General features: G+C 32.7%; 1 protein-coding gene across 1 annotated transcript in view; it reads right to left on the reverse strand.

Annotated features, from left to right (window-relative positions):
• The window catches only part of LOC142974267 (very long chain fatty acid elongase 4-like), a 46,415-nt gene extending 38,495 nt beyond the window's left edge, over nt 1-7,920 (reverse strand). The window contains exon 1 of the mRNA XM_076116470.1: nt 7,788-7,920. The gene's annotated coding sequence lies outside the window, so the exon portion shown is untranslated. The remainder of the gene's footprint in view (nt 1-7,787) is intronic.
• Between the last annotated feature and the right edge of the window lie 14,024 nt (nt 7,921-21,944).

A 21,944-nucleotide genomic window follows, 5' to 3' on the forward strand; every position in this document is an offset into this window, starting at 1 on the left:
ACTTTCGCGCAAGTTCGTTAAATGTATTTATTTTTTGTTGCCCAGCCACTCGGAACCTCTTATGTAGTTTATTTATTTTATTAACGTAATTCACTCGTCAAAGTACCTAAATGAAAGTTTATTCGAAGGCTCTTTCACCGGCTGTTTAAAATAAGGAATTTATTTTATTTCTTCATGTATAACAAGAAATTGGTACTCGTACAAGTATATTAAGTATGACTTTGTGTGGTCTGTTACTGTTAAATTACGTACCAGGTTGTCTCTGCGGGGTGAATTTTCGTTATCCATTATTAAGACAGAATGAGCATTTTGTGAGATTTTTTTGGAAGGTTCAATATTATATTCCACCTTGTAAATGTCGTCTTCATACTATTTCCCACCGATTACAGCATAACGAAGTTGTATTTTGTAATCCTAATGTACAAAAATGTGTATTCTATATCACTGATATGTTACTTTTCTTGCCGAAATTGATCATTATTATTGTTAAAGTTGGAGTTGCTGATTTTGTTATAATCATATATATAAATAGAGAGAAAGGGAGAGAGATAACATCAATAGGTTCAATCCAAAAATGTATTAACGTCTACATATTGTTACAAGAGTTGTTATTCTCATATAGAAAGTTATAACTCAGTAAATTACATATTGCTTCCGTACTTATCTACTGTAGGAAAATGTTTGAAAGTATCAAGTCTTATCATATACTCATAAAACTCTATCGAGAGGAAACACTTTATAAGATGGTTCATCAACGCAAAAAGAGAAAAAAAAATATCAAGGATTTTTTTAGACTGCTTGCTTTTGTAAATGTGTTTCAGGAGTTAAGGCTTTACAAATACTGAATTAAAGTTCTTCTTTTACTGAGCTTTGTTTTTAGATGAAAATTTAAACTGAAAATTGACTGCTAAAGAGTTTAATTTGAACAAAGGGTCTGTAAATGTTTTGGATTGAGCAATTTATATTGAGTTTCTTTCTTTTAATAACTAATTTACTTATACAAGGGTTCTTTTTTTAAATTTCAATTTTAGTAGCAAATGGATTTTTTTAAGTTATTAACTACGACAACTGAAATGAATTTATAGCCTCAGACACTTTCTTTATTTGACCCAAAATCAACAAGTTATGATATAACATAACTAATAATATTTCGTTACGTTTCAAATTCTCAACATTGAACTCACGAAATGCATTACCTTCAATATTTTTAACTCATTTTTCCTCTTTCTAACCATCAAGCAATAAGTAGACGGCACAACTGACATAGTTACACATAATAATACCTGTCGTCGTGTTATTTAGCGAGAATGACTTGCTCACTATTGACTGAAGCTCAATACGTTAATAGCAACGATATGAGTCCCACAATGCTTCATATTAGAGCCGTAATTTCATACAACTTTCATACATGAGTAATGGTTTTTGGTGAAGGTTTGATAGGTTATATTGTGAATCAATATTTTTTGTGTTTGTTTTCATGTTAAAATACGAAAAGAAATATACGAAAAACATACTAAGACTACATTTTGTTGTTTACATAATTGTAGGTTTAGGGTGGGAACGAAAATATTTAGTAGAGAGTTCTTAGGAACATTGAAACCTTTTGCCTTTCTATCGAGGACTTTTATTGTAAAAGTACTACTTAGTTACTTACTATTACTCATATTATACTGATATTAGGACTAAGTGCATTTTCTGGGTAAGGAGGTAGTAAAATTGACCATACACAGTCTACCTAAAACTTTTTTAACCACGCCACATGCAAGTGAGCATTTAACGGGACGTTCACTAACAGCGAGGAAACGACGATAAAAAGTAGAGTAGACTGCGTTTTTGTTTTACGTTTATAACGCGTCCGCAACTTCGCGTCGTGTTGCAGCGAGTGCCTCGTACATAGATACAAGTTAGCTTGTTAGATTGACTATTTTCAATCCAGATAGGCCTACGGCAGTGTTCTCTACAGCGTAACTAAGACAGTATTTATGTGCTATATGGAACAAGTGACTTCACTGTCATTAATAGTTTATATTCCATTTCTCACTTCTCGATCACAAAACTGTCTCACATAATAATTACATAACTGATTCACTTATCCTTTGCTTTATTGTTTGTTTTCAAAGCACTTGAACTAAATTCTTTAACAAAGCTTTTATAAATGGCTGGTTATTATGAGAATAAAAAATAAAGGCGTGCACCAAAATGTATAATTTATTATTATGTATTTAGAACACTGTACCCGTTATAATTAACAGACAGTTACAGTGAGCATGTGTGTTCATTTCGTTTTTTTTTTGCTTTAGAGTCATTGCACAGTGATGTATACGTTGCTATGGCAACGAGGTAGCGTTTATATGTTACGGCTTAATAACCAATTTTTGTATGTATTTAACAAAGTTCTATTAATTGGGGTGTTTTGAAATTAGGTCGTCATTAAGCCGTTTTGCACATCCCTAACCTGCGTTTGACTAACATAGTGGGCTCAAAGCTAAGCCTCTTTCTGGGAGTTTCTTCTCCCTGATTTTTATTAGTATAAAACAGCAATGGGAGAATTCTTGGGCACGCAAAAAAGGTAGCCGCCTGATAAAATACGCTCTAAAAAACAAACCTGCAAAGCAACTTAAAGCAAATCAAACTTAATTTAAAAATCAATAACGAAAAGACCCATGCATAAAGTATAATATCATTTTGAAAACGAGAAAAACAAAAATCTCATTTGAAAGCGATCGGACCAGGAACAGTTACGCCGATTCCCTTTTTCGGAGAACAACAGATGCTTTGCATAATAAATGATACGGCCTTAATTACGTTATCAGAGGGTCGGATATTTATTAAGTAAAAGAAGGTAATTGATGAAGTAATTAGTACATATGTTTTGTTAGCTTATGTATGTTTTCTTTCTGATTAAATCATTCTGGTGCTGGAGACAAGATTATGATTTTATTCAATTTTAAGTAGTTTCTTTATTCGATGTGTGATTTTGTAACGCAATTATAAAAGTGCTTAGTGTTGCCGAATTTATACGGGATGATGTGTGTTAGACTATTATCATACTTAAGTAGAAACCGGCAAATACATAAGAATGGTAGATTACATTTATTAACTACCCATAAGATATTAGTCTAGTTAAAGTCATCATCAGTCTAGTTTTTCTTTCAACTATGTTGGAGTTGGCTTCCATTCCATTAGGTAAGTTAAAGTATAGGTTTGTAAAACCAATCTTATGGGTCGTTTGATGTTTCAAAAGTAAATTAAAACAAACTATTTCGTTTCTAATCAAGAGATAATGCAATTATTTGCACCAAAATAGTTTCATTGATTCAAGTTTATAAATTGATTTGAATATCTGAACTGATCAAACAAAAATGTATTTATAAAACAATTCAAACAAATTAAACAGTAATAAATAATTCTTGCATTTTAACAGCTTAATTAATTGTTGAATGTTCATTTTGAGCAAAACAATTTATTTGTTGTGCAAATTGAATAAAGTTGCTTTTTATTAATTGTTTGGTGAAAGATTTTGAGTTGAAATATTTTGATTGAAATCATCAACCGTTCGGTCAAATAAAAATATTTTGTTGCTACATTAATTTTGATTAACAATTCATTTTATCTATTTGAGTGCTCCGAAGTATATTTTATTTTTGATGTCATTTTCAACGAGTTTAAAAGCATTTTATTCTAATAGAATATTTCAATCAAACAGTATTTACTCACTATACACAATAAGATAAGGTTTAGTTTAAACATTATTATAATTTATTTTTGTATATGCCTATTTGTACATACGCCTAGTTAAAGACAATAGACTTTCTATGCCAAAGTCATGACCTGACCATAAGTATCTAATCTGACTATTTAGTCAGCTTAGTTATACATAATACATTTGTATTATGTATTGAGCACACCTTTACGGCATACATACCTGTAATAAAACAGGACGACAGACGAGTGATGTGCAAAAGAATGTCAATATCTCTTAAAGTATTGAGTTCCTTTTTTCCTCATATAATTCGTAAGTGATTAAAGTATTTTCTCTTTTCGGTCCCTCTTTAGCGACAGATAATTTTAACGAGACGTAATAATTGATGGGACAATTTATAGCGAAGATATCGCTTTGATTGATCATCAAGGAAGGTGTAGGAAGTGCCATTAATTAGCGAGTGAAATGATACTTTTTATTGTGATCGCCTTTTGAGATGTTACCGGCGATGTCTTTTTGAGCTAAATGGTTGTTCGATTTTTATTTCTGGATTTACACGAGTATTGATAAATATTTTTTGGCAACGCGGTGTGATCTGTTCAAATCAGGTATTATTTTATGGCTTAATAATTATTTGGTTAAGTCAATGTCTTTAGTTTACCTAAACTATTTTTAAAGTACAAATAATTTTGTTTACCCAGTGTCAACAATACGAGTGCATAATAAATATTTAGCAACAAATAAATAAATGTAGTACATTTATTACCTTATTAAGACTGTAGCAATTAATGTTGAATAAGGACATTCCTACAAAAATAAAACCCGTTATCTCCTTTAAAAAATAATACTGGCCTTAAACGACCTTCGAAATCCAATTCAGTTCAACTTAACACTGAACTCGTTTTTCAAAAAGGTTCATTAAAATAAAGATAATATCTTCCGAAACTATATTGGAATTGGAGCAAAGTCGCTTTCGTTTCCTTAATTATGAACTTGTAACTGTAGAGGCTTTCAAACATACGTGTTTTTTTATATGCTGTTTAAATTATGCCTATTGACTCATAAAAAATTTGATAACGACTGCTAACTGCAGTAGGGGCTCATTATTATTCTGAGTTTATCAATTTTGATTAGAACGATAAATATATACCCGCAGATAGCAGTTAATATATGCTTCAAGCTGATCAATAGTTGCATGTGGTCCATTTTTGTGGTCTACTTATTGGTATTTATTTCGAAACTTTATATTCATACATATTTGCACAAAAGCGAAGTTCCAAAAGCCTTCTCTACCAGTCTACTCAGAAAAGAAGGCTTATGAATAAAACTTTGCTCCTCACATTTGCCTATACTTAGTAAACCGAGATTAAAACGTACTAAAAAGAACTGAAGTAAATGATTCATTGTACTGACTGGCTTTTGCTTAGTATAGTCTATTTACAAATAGTCAAGAAGCCCAGAAACTAGAATTACAAATATACGAAAATGTTTATCAACAATAAATATTATAGGCTATCGATAAAACTAGTCCCAAACAATATTGTCAAAGCCTTACAATACTAATATTTTGTTCGACAAAAAAGGTCTGTGAGGCCATTTGTGGTCCTATTAGCTAGTAAGGGTTTTGATTTACGTAAGGCCTAATATGTGTGACCTACATAATAATATCTGTTCCTAGGCTAGATTTACGACCTGTATTTGGGATCAGGAAATAAAATTGGTTAGAGTTGATAAATCCTTTATGATAAAGGTGGACTAGTTTTATACGAAGTTATGTTTTAAAGTGACAAAGTTCTGGCCTAAATACGTTAAATGAATTGAAATACCTTTAGTAGTCTTTTGTAATTTACAAAATTTTGTTTGAGTTAGTTTTATTTTATTTATTTTGAAGACGGTTGTGTTATTAAACAGTCCTTTTAGAAATATATAGATGAAAATCCTCGTGAGTATCATCGAGCTACTTATGAAGTATATTTTATTCATAGTAAAAGAAAATTCCTAGGATGTGTAAAAGGTGCTAAACTGTTGCATAAACATCAAAACTACGGCAATTTTCAAAATTTAAATAAAGCGTAACATTTGTAACAGTTTCTTTTTGTAATGACGAGCTATTTACAAAAATACTGCCAATGATTGCGGGATGCAAAACTTTACTTTTTACAGCAGTCAGTTAAACATTAAAAAACCATTCAAAATTTGGAAAATACTGGTTTTTACCGGTTAAAATCTACTTTTCTTATTACATTAGCATCAAGAATACAGTTTTTTAATCGCCGAACTGGACCGTTACCTTTCTCTGCCTACCCACAATGATAAGAGAAAGTGAATAAAAACTTGTTGCTGTGAAATAATATTGATACAGCTTCAAGAAATTTTGTGGTTCATACGTGAGCTTAACGGTTAAACGTAGCAAAATAAACTAGTGTGGAAGAGAGCTTAGATTTCTTGGTATCGAAATAGATATGTTCTTACTCTTTTATGACTAAATAATCAGATATTGTAAACTGTTGGACCGGTGTTAAGATCAATTATAGTTGTAAAAGTATGTCCAAGGAGTCAGAAAATTTATATTTTGAACTTAATTGAAGGTTTTTCAGTGGAGTTACTCAAATAATCGAGACCATTTTTTATTTTTCCTACTTAAATAAATTTTGAAATCTCATCACTAGGAGATAGTTTCAGTAACGTAACAAAGTTCGAGAGGTTATAGGAAATAGTCATAGAATTTGTTATCCCGAAAGATCTTTTTTAGAGGACGTAGTCATCGGCAAACACTAGTGTAGTATAAAGCTCGAGTATGTTTTATACACAATACAATCCACGTATGACTTTCGAATAGGTACTTAAGATTTGAGTATAAAATTTTCACTTTGTTTTGTTCTGTTAGTTAATGTTTTGTCACGTACAGGTATTAAAAGCTTATCGAAATATAGCCGTTTTAATGTTATTTTATTTTCTTCTTGGAAATAATATACTTAACACGTTACTTCTTTAGGCGGTATACGATCTTAAGGATGAGACTATTGTTCATTTTTACAGGTCATAAGAATGGAATCTTAAAATGAATTCTCAAAAGTGACAACTTTTTACGACTTTCTACTTCAATGGTTTAACGAAAATAAAAACTGATGATTTGTGAGATCAATGCAAGTTGCATTCTTTGGTCTTTACTCTTTGCTTAGTTTCATAACATAATGGGGTGATGTTAAGTATATATTCGTATAGGTATAGATTAGTAGTCGTAGTTTAAAAACCATGTCATGCTTTTCGACTACTCCGCAGTTTTATACGAAGCACTTTCGCAATGTTCGAATATCCAATTTATTACTTTTATTAAAAATCTGCTTTGCACTTTGATGTGGTCCAAAATGAGAATCACGTTTTTTGCTGAATCCAGATTACTTTTTTGGGCTCAATGAAAATATTTTGGTGCGTAGTGAATATAGGAGCCTTATGAAAGTATATTTTATCTACTGGAAGAATTATTTAGTACGCTTTTCAGTATATTGTTTTAGGAGTAAATGTTCATGGATTTTTCTGAATAGATTTCTAAATTCGGCGATCTTTGCTCAGATCAATACAATGGCTAATATATAAAATAGCCGATCGGCAGATCTGTGTTATGTTTTTTTTTAAGTATACTATTTTGTCACCAAGTGTGTAAATTGTAGTAATTATGACATAATTGTCACATTAAAATAGTATATTATACTATTTTTCTCACGTTTTATGTAGATATTTGCACAAGTTCACGGTTTCCGAATAATTTTGCATAATTTATTCCGCAGTTTTCCCACGCAACTAGTTTTTAATAGCTTTGCAATAAGATAAATATTTATTTTATCTATTTATGTCAATATGACATAACTTTTATTTGTTTTAGTAATTTTTGTGAATTACTTAACTTGCTATTTAAATAATTTGTTAATTTTGTAGTATCATAAAATTAATATAAAAAAAATGTATTTGACGTAATAAACAAGAATTTTAAATACGACATATTTTTTTCTTTAATTGGGAAATGGATCAATATTTTAAAAAAATCCCACATAAAATTAAACAAAACCGAAGAATTAAAACTTACCTTTTTAAAAACCAAATTCCTAAAAATACAAAAAAACGAAAACCTCCCAATATTTTGCACTACACACCCGACTCCGGCGCAGCTGTTGCGCCGCGCGAACAAAACACGACTGCGCACGATCTTTCACGAATGATCCAACCTCAGTTCCCCACATTCGCGAAAGGGGTGGGTACTACGTTTTCCACAATGATCACTATTATATAACATAATTAGTTAGTACGGAGAATGGCCTGACAGATATTTTTTCTTATTTTTGGGTAATTCATCACGTGATCAAAGAATTTGGGAAAGTACAACGAAAATGTAGATGAGTTTGTATGATCGTAATGAGAGTTTAAGTTGAACTACTTTTACGAATTTTTCGTTGCGGTTTAGTTTATTTACTTTTGTTGTTTGTACTGTAAGTTATGAAGACTTTATGAATCATTTTAGCGAACAATAGAGCGCAGATATTAATGTCAATGTCAATTGATAAATATTTCTTTAGATAGAGCTACTGTAGAGATGATAGTATCGCATTTATTTTTTAACAGAGCGGATTCGCTTTTGCAATTGTTCTATATTAAAACAACAACTGTATTTACATTCTGATACACACGTAAGCCTAATAACTAAGCTAATGACAATTTAGAAAAAACTTAGCATTAATTTATTTATTTTAAACTTCATATACATGTATGGTGTATATAGGCTTAAGTGCTTATGTATTAAGGCGGACTTAATGCCAAAGGCATTACCTACCTACCAGTCTACCTTAGGGTGATGCAGAGATTGAAAGAAGTAGGCGTTTAAAATTAAATACAATAAAGGACGTTAAGAACAAGGTTTACAAATAAATAAAAATAAGGTCATGTACGTGTACTTAAATATAGGTTTATACATATGTACATAATTAAGTTTTAGCATTGTGGTTGATTATAATATTTTCAATGTACCGGGAAAACAGGGATACTTTTGAATACAGGGGCTACTTTTAAATTGAAAGAAATGGACACGTTTAAAGTTACCTACACTATTTGAAATGCTACAATTTTATTATTAGCGATATTTAGTACCAAGAACCGGAAAACTCAACTCGTCGCTAGCTTTTTAAGCTAAAATTTAGGCAAAATTATCATTTTCTAACAACCTGTAGTAGAAATAAACCCATCTCCAAGTCAATCACAAACGGCCTAAAGCAAATAACTGAATAATATTCTGTAAGCAGTCTTAAGTCAATAGTTTCTATGTGCTCTCTTGAAAGTGTTTGTGTAGGGACACATTACCTACATGTTGAGACTACCTGTCTTGAAACTTAGTTCCTTAGTCTTACGTAGAATGTACGCATATTGTTATGATGTAAAGGTTATGAAGTTTCATTTACTTGAGATTCCGATGTATGTATTTTCGTTCCTAGTTTTATAATCAACACATCATCGAATAAAACGCGAAAACACAATATTAAAAGCCCACTAAGGCCCGGGTTTTGAGACACATTTAGCAGTAGTTTATAATATATGTATATTCAAACTGTCATACTTATATGAGCTTAAACGCTATTGAATAGGTAAACTACCGCTAAATGTACTTCAGAAACCGGGCGTATGTCCTACGGTTACACAAGGATATGCTCTTGACAAATGAGAGAGAGGCATTATGCTTTGAGTCCATCTCGTCGTCAATAGTCGGTCGGTCGGTTAGGTGTATATCATATCAAAATATTATTGTTAACAAAAACAAATGTTGGCGGTTAACATACATAAGTAAACCATGAAATTGAAAAAAACTAATAAAAAGCGCTCTGATGAGTGGTTGAACGAATTCACCACATTGGCTTTTGTGATTCACTATTAAGGGCCACGTTTTGAAAATTAACAACAAAATTGTGCATTGTGAATTTTGAAATTAAAAACTTCGAATACAGAAAACGAATAATATATAATATCTTAAAACTTAAACTTTCCAATTGCTTAAAGCTTCATACTATTAATTACATACTTAAAACAGGTTTTTGTCTCTAGTTGTGTTTACAAGTGTCTTACAACTTGCTATACCATACTTTTACTTTATGTAATGTTTAACATGTCTTACTATTTTAAGAAGTGTTTATCACATTACGGGCTTTAGATTTCAGCCTAAGGCTTCATTTCCTCTTACGCTAAATTGTTTGCTTCACTGATATAGCCCATGTCACTGTGAAATGACCCATAGAACACTGTGTGAATACGTACGCTCGACCGACGTACGCTACCGTGGTCAGGAAGAAAGTAAGCCTCAGGCATATTTTGTTGAGTAGGTATATAATAATTTGCAAATTAGTGTTATTAAGATCCTGTGGAGTTGAGTGACAGCGTGGTAATATGCAAAAGATATGGACGGACCAAAACCAAAGTGTAAGTGAGCTATTATTATGGAACTAAGATTCATGATACAGAATTTATTTAATTGACCTCCCGTTCTTCAAAACAATATTATATTTATGACTGATCTCTATTTTGTTTTCTTTTAGGGAACAGACGGAATCGGATCTGCATTTTGTATATTCCGGTAACCAGTTTGTAAACAGGATTGTTGTAAGAAATTTAAAACAAATCATCAGTAGTTAGAACTTACTTTATTTAAAAAAACATTACACTTATGTTTACGCTATTGTAAAAATCTATTCATCTGTCCGATACATCCTCCATCTTAAACTTTCGCGTTTATGACAGAAATACAAGAAAAAGAACGATTCAATTTTCCTCGAACTTTTCTCTTAAAAATCGTACCTGTATGTCAATCGTTCAGCAGAGGAACAAACACTAAAGGAACGTTGCATTGTGTGTCAAACACACACATCCGAAAGACCTTGACCAGTTTGTTAGTTCGCAATGTTTGCACGATTTCCGAAGAAAAAGTATTTTAAAGGAAGTTGGACAAATCGTTTGTGTTTTCTTGGATGTTTCGCTTTTTGTAGAAGCGTAGTAAGAACAGAGTTGTTTTGAATGTAAATTGATCATTAAGTTGTACGGAAAGTTGAGGCGCCCGTAGCCAGTTGCGCTCACCGGTCTGACATAGATCTGTGGGTGAAGCAACCGTTGGCGCGGTCATTCTATAGATGGGTGACCGCATAGTGGTATTTGAGCTGGGCGTCTCCGTGCTTCGGAGGGCACGTAAAAAGTCGGTCCCGGTTGTTGTCTACTAAGATAACAGTCGTTAAGCCATGTAAAAGGCCCATGGGCGGCTTGAACAACTTTGACACTAGGTTGACCACTAACCATACGATATGAATATGAATGATGACGGAAAGTCATTAAAATTTATGAAATTCAAAGGCCTGAAATTATTCTCAAAGCTCAAAACTGTATTCTATTCCCACAAACCACGAAATGACTTTACGAACAACCTAATATTTGTTTGTTTATTTTGTTGTACCGTTTAGTGTTATATACAAAAGGGTGTTAGAAACGTCAAAGTCAGAACCGCTATCTTCAAAATCAAAATCAAATCATTTATTCATATAGGTCAAATGCTGACACTTATGATAGTCAATGATACAAAGAGTGAATTTACCGCCAGTTCGGAAGGTAGGGCCAATGAGAAGAGCTGGCAAGAAACTCTTGGCCAGAACTCTTGTCTCAATACACCCCTTAACTATACTCGTAAGTTACCATTTTATTTGTTTAGCCTCCATCGATATCCTGAGAAAATGCCTCTCTTGTAATCTTCCAGTCACCTCGGTCATTGTCCCTTGCCATTCTTCTAGCTACTAAGTATAATATCTATTTTGTAAACTTTTTACTCTGTCATATGAATTAATTAATCTATAATTTATGAGCAAGGCCTAGTAACAAAGTGTCAAAAAATAAATTAAACATGTGCATAAAATTATACCCTTGGCCCTTAATTTCCATAATTACGTGTAAATTAGGTTACGTAAACATAAGGTTTCGTAAGTTAAAAAAAAAACGAAAGTGTTCTACAAAAGAGTGAAATTTTAGTTCATATCTATGCACATAAGATTAACTGAGGAGTCTGCCCACTACGCCGTGTCTTATCATGAAATATTCTTGACGATACGTAGATACAGCATCTCACTGCATTAACAAAATCAGTTACATAATAAAATAATAAAAGTTATAAAAGAAGCATATAGAATAATGCATTTATTAAGCAGTAAAGTGCAAATAAATTATTGCAAATCTTGCTTACTTCAATAAGCATAATATGACCTACAAATTGCAGGCGTGAAATACGACTTGTTTCAAGATAATTTTACGGGCCAATAGGCATGTGTTCCTACTCTACTCCCTAAGTCCGAATCGGTATGAATGGGATTTGGCGCCTCTCATAAATTGGTGGTATTTGCCGAAGCAGTACTGCAGTTCAAAATTCTAGGTGTAGCTAGAAACGTTTGAAAATCGTAAACCGATTGGCTACTTATGGTTTTAGACTCATTTTGGTCTTACTTTTTACATTTTTGTAGCAGAAGAACACACATTTAAAAACCTGTGTTGAATTTTGCACTGACACTTAACATTGTAATCTAATTTTCCACTTACACAGCTTTTGATAAAAAATAATCTCGAATTTGCCTTAATTTTTTTATCGTTTTGTGATTGACTAGGACAAATATGCAGCTAGTAGCTTCTCTAGAAATCTCAACAACTGTATTGAATTTAGCTTTGCTAAAAAAACTAGATGATTAGACGATTATAGATTATATTACTGGAACTCATTTAAATAATTTTAATCTCGATTCAAAACGAGTTAAATATGAACGGATTAGAGAGACATGTGTTTCTGTATACATTTAATTAATCAAGTTAAGTTTTGATGTGGCTCTGAGCCGCTTTCTCTGTTTAACTTGGATGTTATGCATAACATAAATCTTTATGATTTATAATTAGATATTATTATGTTTCAAATTTGAAATTTTGGCATTTACCTCCTACGCAGGAGATTCAAATTTTAACTTTTCGAAATCTTGTGCCTACTTATCAGAAAATAATAGATACTCACACCACGGTTAATGATCGTTATTCTATGTGTTAATGTACAAAGATTTGCCTACTTACTTTAGAGGTTAAAAATTTTATGTTGCCGGTATCGTGTTATACCCCAGGTAACTGGGTTCTGGAGGTCTGACATGCAGTCGCTCCATGGAAAATATTGGTTTTTCACTGCATCCGGTGAGCCTGGAAACCGACTCCATTAATGATAAAGAAGTATTACAAATTAAGAAAATCTTCATTTTTTCTATGTAACATTTTTGTAATGGCTATTCTTTTTACGAAATATATTATTATAAATTCTTAAAAATGTTTGCTCGATCGCGGTTATACCATCAATAATACTTTTGAGAATCTCGTGGATCTCTCAAGCGTGCGTGATTTATGATCCCTTCAGTCACCATAGAAACAAATCATTCTTTGATCTTTGTCGTTAAGAGTATTGACTTATACCATCTACCCTTCAAATATATAAGTCAAAAAAAAAATATTGCGCGTAAAGTGCTACTCTCTTTTGTCGATACTAACAAGTATCGAGAGTTTGAAATTTAAAATGTGCTACAAAATAGTACCAACGGTGCCCTCTAGAGGTGTTCATCTGATTTTTATACAAAACTATCTGGCCCGCGAAACTTCGCTTGCGTCACATAAGAGAATGGGTCAAAATTTTACCCGTTTTTGTAACATTTTTTATTGCTACTCTGCTCCTATTGGTCGTACTGTAATGATATATGGCCTATAGCCTTTCTCGATAAATGGTCTATCTAACACTGAAAGAATTTTTCAAATCGGACCAGTAGTTCCTGAGATTAGCGCGTTCAAACAAACAAACAAACAATCAAACAAACAAACTCTTCAGCTTTATAATATTAGTATAGATTTCTCGATGGCAAGCAGTTATCGGTAGTAGTAGAAAATCGCTCCTCTATTGTATCGCCATATTTTGAAGTGCATGACATTTGAAATTGCTTGTTAAAAATCACCCTCAATCTTTCTAATACACGATGGGGACTCGATAGTTATCTCGAGCGATATAGGAAATCAGCCTGTAGTATTCTTTAAGTCTGAACGGTTCCCTAGCAACGAAGGTTGTTTATTGAAACGAGGCGCCAAACCGTCTTTGTCTCTCACATGTTCTAACTCAGTGCATGTGACATAATACCTCTCGCTTCTGCAGAGTGTTGAGTGAAATTTAAAACTAGATATTTATCGTGCGGTGAATGCTGTAATAGTTTTATTAGAGTATTAAGTTCTTACGCACATAGAATATTCTGGATGTTAATTTCAGAGAAGGCTTGTGAACAGTAGCAAATGTTAAAATTGATTCTTGATAAGTATATTTTATAAGGTTTTTTAATGACTAATATATTTTATGTTCTAGAAATAACGTTACTTGACTTATAGAAACACATTATTTAAGAGATTAGCATCCAATTGACCTGTAAGCTTAATCCTGAAACACTGGTTTAAAATTAAAATAATCTGAATCAAACCATTCAATTACTTTCACTTTAAACCAGCGTTCAATCATGCGCTAGTTTCGAATTTAAGAGTAGTTTTGACATTACCTAGAATCTGATTTAATCAAATTCGAATTTAATTTTGTCAAGAGTAAGCTAGTTGTAGCTCAATTCTGTGTAATCTTTGCCGAGTATGGAGGGTGTGACATTTAAAATGTACTGTTAAAATAGTTCCTATGACGCCCGTTAGAAGCGCTGATCAGATTTTCATACATTATTTGTCGATGACAAGCCGGCTGTCGGTAGTCGATAGTTGTAGAATCGAGCCACTGAATACACTATCTCTGATGCCTGGTCAAAAAATTAACAGCGGTTTAACATAAAGAAAGCGATCACGTACTTTTGAAAAAAACTTAAACTTTTGGCACGTGGGTGTATTTCACGAGGCATCCTCTGACCTCTCGGAGAAACCTATCATTGTTACATGACCATATTTTGAAGCGATCATGTGATTCTATCTCGGCACTTGAATGCCAATAAAACCGGTATCAAGTTTATTATCCTTGTTTCAACACTAGTTGACCCGCACGGCTTTACTCGTGTACCAATTTACACAATTTATAACGGTCGCTTGAGTAGCATTTTTTGAGAACGCCATTGCTTATGACTAAACTCAACGGTCTTCAACTATCTCCATGCAAGATTTAAGCAAAATTGGTTTAGTGGTTTAGCCGTGATAGCGTAGTAGACAGACAAACAGTCTTTTGCACATGAACATCTTTCGCATTTATAATATTAAAGTTATGTTTGCGGCTTGTAAATCAAAAGTCATTGAACTAATGTAAAAGTTTTTAGACAATTCCTTTACAATCGGTTGTCCAATAGTTTTGGAGGCTTTCTCTAGTATTTGGCTCGTTGTAATAAATTTTACTGAAGTGATAAATGGCGACATATGGTTCAGCATGAGTGGGAGTCTTAACAAATAGATATTGAAAAGTAAAGATAAAAATGACCAACGTTTATTTGAACTTCGATAGAAATTTTATTATCTGCTGTTTATTGTGGGAACATATTGTACTAGGAGTTTGCAATGCAAGAAGACTTATTGAAACTGGTGACGTTAAAATGCTTATTAAATGTTTTATTCAGTAGCTCGATTCTTTACTACTATCGAGTGTCAACAAACAGCTAGCTATCAAGAAATTTTGTATAAAAATCTGATTTAATACTTGTCCATTTACTTTCGAGTTTTAACCGTAATTCATTGTTCTGTAAAACATGTTTATATAGTAATGTAGATCATAAGGTTTGGAAACATCGTGGCATCAAAAAAGTTGACAGCCAAAACGGTGATACTGCGCATTTTGTGTTTTTGATGCGTTGCCAATAAACTTAGAAAAGTAATTCTTAGTAATATCCTGCTATAAGGTGTGTAAATGCATACATTAAAAACGAAATTACTATAGGAACATTCGAAAACACGCGATAGCCGAAATACATTTGGTAATTTTTAATTGTAAATACCTTGTATATCAAAGCCGATACAGTTAAAAATCTCTCAATCAATGTCGAACTGTAGGCAAATGTTCATAAATTCCCAAATTTAAAATACCAAAGCATTCAATATCGGCGGCCGAAACCTCGTAAAATAAAACAGTGAAAGGCAACGGAATGCCACTTGCTTTCGACTCTCTTGCTACACCGGAACTGCTTAGTGGGGCCGGCGTCAATTAGAGCCGAGTGTTTGGCACTGGGCAGGGTTCGGCTGTATTAAGGTTTATATCATCGGTAGGTAGGTATGTTGAAGGGAAATTATCTTTGTTTATGTTATAGTAATATTTTTCAGTGCGATATGCAAATAATGATGAATGACAAGGTTCAAAGTAAAGTACCGGTAGAATTACTAGATATTACTAGTACATAACCAAATAGAACAACAATACGTGCAACGTTAATAATACGTAGGTCTATTTAGTTTAACTCCTAAAATATTTTATGGCTGAAATATTACATTGTCATAAGTTAGTTACATGTCAGACTGAAAGGATATTAGCTTAAATATTTGTATTAAGCTAATATCGTTTCAGACTTTGGTTTAACTAATTTAAAACCAACGACTTCAGAAGGTAACCCATTCAAAATAATACATGAACCTAAAAATATTCTAATTTGCATATAACCAATACAATTTCCACGAAAAATTACCTAAAACTCATTCGAGATAAATCATTTTCAGGAATCTCGATCCTTTGTAAACTCTTGTGTAAAATTATACAAACAGTTATGACGTATGCAGTACTAGCTGACCCGCGCAACTTCGCTTGCGTCACATAAGAGAGAATGGGTCAGAATTTTCCACGTTTTTGTAACACTTTTTTACTGTTACTCTACTCCTATTGGTCGTAGCGTGATGATATAAAATAAGCTTTTTTTTTCACGAAAAATATTCTTAAAATTATTTATATATCTAATATAACAAAGTCGCGCTAAGGCATATCGGACGCAACGGAATTTTGTTAATTTAATATTGATATTGATTATTCGCGACTTCGCTTACCACCTGAATTTTTCCGAGAAATGCGTCATTTTCCCGGGGTAAAAAGTAGCCTATGTCCTTTCTCGGGTATCAAAATATCTCCATACTAAATTTCATGCAAATTGGTTCAGTTGTTTAGGCGTGATTGAGTAGCAGACAGACAGACAGACCGGCAGAGTTACTTTCGCATTTATAATATTAGTATGGATTTTAACACAAATTAATTTGAAGAATTATCTAATTATTATATGGAAATCTTCCCGAGTAATGAATTTGGTAAAACAACATAATTATGAATTGGTTTCGTGGAAGGATTGAGAATAAGTAAGCCGTGTATGCACGAGTACTTATGTTTTATTACCCCGTGACTTAACCTACTTATCGTTATGATTATTGGGTGTTAAAGTAGCTGTATAATATATCAGTGTAAGGCCTTCAAAAAATGAAGCTTAAATCTTTGACTACCTCACTCATATTCTTTATACTTACAGAATATTATCTAGTTAGTTTCATCTTAACTTCTTTGTTAGCTGTCTTCAGTTTTTTCCTTTCAGTACTCCAGGTGAAATTTCAATTATATATCTTTCGCATTAATGCAATGAAAGCACGTATAAACCTATCTAGACGCATCCGAAAATATTTATTATATTTACTTATATCATTACAATAATATATTGCATATAAGTATAAGATAAGATCACAGAACCAAAATTGCAACGCAAAAATCATTATAGTGCAATTACTGCTACAAAAAATCATTCAAAACTCATTAGGACTTTTTATACTGCATTAAAATTGAATTCAAATGCTTAATCAAACAAAGCGTCTAAATAAACTAGAAACACGAACATCAGAACGTCATTCAATTACGTTTTGTTTATTGCAAATTGATAGCCGAGTGCTTTTTATAGACAACCAAATTACTCACACGAGATTTCTATTATACACTTTGATTTATATATTTATGTATGTACTTTTTAAACGACAACTTCCGCTCTTGGATTTAATTTTATAATAAGTTGGTAGGATTCTTAAAAATATAAAATTGATACAAAGTACAATCAGATTAAAAGCAACTATAACTAACAGTTTATCTATTCAATCGTGTTTTTTATATGAGTTTAAACGCTATTAAATAGATAAACTACCACTAAATATACCTCAGAAACCGGGGGTTATACTCATTTGATTGATTCAAGCATTATTTGAGACCAAGTTCTACCAACAACCTGCAAATCCACAGCGGAAGGGTATGACCACCGTTACCATCAGTTTTGGGTATATGCTCGTAAAATTTGAATGAATGTAATATAGGTATCTTATTTTTATAGTGGATCTAGTCAATACTTATTAACCCGGGAGCACACGCGCCTTTAAAACTTACACGACCACTCGCGTATAGAGCATTTTGCTCACGTTTTACAAATAACCAAAAAGTACATAATTTATAGTATTTTTATATATTTTACTGCTTAATTATAATAAAAAGTAAGTGATAAATCAAATCAAATATTTATTTTTTATATTTAACATTCGTTATACTATAATATTTGAATTACAAAAACAGGAACTAAATTGGCATTTCTTAAATGCACTTTTGGTATAAACTAAAAAAAATAAACTTTTATCAAAAAAATTAAGGAGTTAACAACAAATCATTAATCTTCATCAAATGCACGAGCTTTACATATGTCACACAAAGTAAAAGCATGTTCAGTGCATAATTTTTTTTTACTTGTAATACATGTCTTTTTCGTCTTGCTATTTTTACGCCTTGGACAGATCGCGCAGATCGCACACCGTCAGGTTTCACATCCTCTGAAAAGCCAGGTTCATTTGTGAATCTTTTGATAATCTGTTGAAGAGGATGAGAAAGATAACTGCTCAGTATAAGGCTGCGTTTCCACCAGAGATGTGCGAGGATGCGTAGCGAGGGATGTGTTTGTAAAGAACCAATAGAATCGCTTCATTTACCTCGCCTCGGTCAGCACAGCTCTGGTGGAAACGGCTCAGCGGAGCTAGATTTTTGCGCATACAAAACAAGCGAGGAATGTGTGCGAGGGATGTGTACGAGGGATGTGTGCGAGGGTTGTGTTGAGAAGGATGTGTTGCGAGGTTTGCGCATACTGTACCAGCCAGTCCATAGACGGAGTTTGTTGGAAGTAGAAGTGCGTAAAATAGATATGGATAATTGGAAAAAGAAGATACTTTTATATTTAACAATTTGCGATGAAGAAATGGAAGCAGAAGATACGGAGTTTATTAGTTCTATAATTTTAAACAATAGAAGAACACACAGGTTTTGGATACGTAACCATATTAAATATCATCGTTTACATGGAGAATTCTTTACCTTTTTTTATACGGCTGATGATGAAATATTCGAAAATTCTTATCGAGTATCTAGAAGTAACTTTTATGAGTTACACAATTTGATTGAGAACATTATCAAGAAGGAAGACACTCACTACAGAGAATGCATCAGCACCAAGGAAAAATTGGCCGCTCCCACTACACCGCACCCCCGTCGATACATTTCACAGCTTCGCAACGCATCCTCGCACCACACATAATGCGCATTTTCACAGCTCCGCTACACATCCTCGTAGACACATTTTCATCGCACAGCTTTGGTGGAAACACCCACACATTTTCACAGCACAGCTAGACATCCTCGCACGACACATTTCCATCGCACATCTCTGGTGGAAACGCAGCCTAAGTGTTGTGGTCGCTGTGCTCACTCTCTCCATCATTTTCAATCAATTTGTTGTTTTTGTCTATCCATCTGTAAAAAAACTATTATATTTGTATGTAAACTGCTTAATAAACTCATATTGCACCAGTATTCAACAATAAAATAAAAATAAAGACTTTAAATAAGGTATAATACTGTAAGAAAAAAAAAATAGCAATAAAAAATAATACTTACGCTGTTAGTCGCGCGATGAGCAAAATGCCGCGGGACGAGACTCGCCGAAACAAACCACCTCTACTAAGCGATTGATGCACACTAACATTAAAAAACCGTTATGTACGGGACAGGGGAAGTATCAAACTCAGCTATTGGGCAAATGACAACCGTAGACAAATAAATCAATAAATTGCGGAAATTTTAAATTCACCGTGAGGGAAATGCTCATAGCGCGTGTGCTCGCGGGTTAACAATGAAAATTTAATCAGCACTTTCAATATTTCTACATATTAAAAGGGCTTATATTGTGTTTTTATAGTCTGACGCATCACTCTATTGTCTATTCTTATTCTAGAATCACAATGTACCGAAAAAGCGCCCATTATAATACACCGCATTAAGCCACTGTCCCCACTAAAAGTAACTGAACGGAATTGTTTAAAGGTGCGTGTCAAGTGCGAAGAGATTGTGGACAGATGACTTGGTCATTTGAAGTCATTTGATTGATGACGTTACATCGGCTGTTGCGATTATTATAAAAGTGAAAGTTTTGTTTGGTAGGCGTTCGAATTTAAAGCCAGTACGATGTAGTGTAAATGCAAACTGAGTAGTATATTTTCTTGTAATGTTTCCAAATGTTCCAAAGTAATAATAAGCACTGTGTTTTATTCCATTTAAAATGTGTAATATATACAAATCTGTGCGTATTTTTCTCAAACCTAATCTTTTTTGTTTAGTAAATATTATTTTACTGCTTTCAATATCACTTATATGGACCGATACTACAAAAAAATCACCAAAGTCTAATTGAAAAATTTTTCTCATAAAAATAAATGTCAGCAAACAACATCCGCGAGACGTTTGATATTGATCTCAGCACTGAAAATATTTCAGTTCGTACCTAATGTTTCACTTTAAGATCCAACTGTCATGCATTTCACAAAACTTTTCAGCCAGTTCTATTACGGAAATAACTTGCCTGTATCGTTTGAAAATAACGTCTCCGAGAAACATTGTGACGTGGCTTATTTCCGCCCCGACTTCAGTCTAAAATTGTTCTTAAAGCCATATGAAGGTATTGAAATCTATACTTCTTTTTAGATGAACTGCGAGTTGGAAAATGGTTATAGTAATTGTCATTTTAATCAAGAGGTTTTGATAGAGTATTTATTAGTCATTAGAAACTGGAGGTTATTAAGAATAAAAATCCATTTACATTCAAGAAGATAGACTTGAATGTCATAAATTGCATGAATAATGCTTACCTTCCTAATTGTCTATTTAATTAAGGTATTTTAACACATCCAAACTTTAAGACCATTGTTCAAAAGATCAACTGTTTCGTGCCTTTGAGAGAAAAAGTATTTTATTTAAAGCACACACATGTGATGTTCATTTGACGTACACCTCAAATTGCATGTTGGAATGTGTTTGGTTGTTACGCTAACAGCGTATTGATAAGATTTTTACGTTCAAAATTACATAATGTATCGTAAACGAATTTATTTATAGATAGATTCGGTCTTCATGCAATTAAAAAACTAAAAGTATTTTAGTCGATGCATTGACGTAAGATTGTTCATGAATACTTAAGTAAAGCTTTTAATGGCGGCAAAGTTTGAATATTTTCTTTGATGCTTATGAATATTTCAATATAATTTTGTGTTCATTTAATTAGTGCATCAAAGAACATTGTTGCAGCTTCATAAGCTCATAATCTTTGTGAATAACAAAAGCGACGAAGTGTATGTTAATGAATAGAATGGAATAATAAAATAACTTAAGCTTTTTTGTTTCAAGATGAATTTGTTTGCATTATAAATATTAGAACCGAATCTTGTCGTCTAAGCTTCGATTGCGCGATTCAGGACTATGGTGACTTTACTTACCTACTAGTACTAGTGTTTGACGCTAGATGGCGTTGTTTCTTTTCTATGTCGTTTTCTTCATACTATTGTCTAGTCGCCTGGCAATTTAAAAAAAGAAATATTACAACATTTAGTTGAGTTATAGCTGTCTGGTTTCCTTAAAATTTACGGTCTATGTACGTCTTAGATATTACATAGTAAGTTCCGGTTTAACACCATCTAAAACGTATACAAAACAATGATCTTTACATAACTGAAGGGATACTCAAAGCTCTTACTTAAGTGTGAAAAGCTTTGTATATAATGGCTATTCAATCAAATATTACGTATATATTACGTAATTGTACTTCAAAGTGCTAATGAACAATTGTAGAGAACTGGGAAAAGGCTTCTGTGTTTCTTTGGTTTT

Source organism: Anticarsia gemmatalis, chromosome 7 (assembly GCF_050436995.1).
Source record: "Anticarsia gemmatalis isolate Benzon Research Colony breed Stoneville strain chromosome 7, ilAntGemm2 primary, whole genome shotgun sequence".
Classification (NCBI taxonomy): domain Eukaryota; kingdom Metazoa; phylum Arthropoda; class Insecta; order Lepidoptera; family Erebidae; genus Anticarsia; species Anticarsia gemmatalis.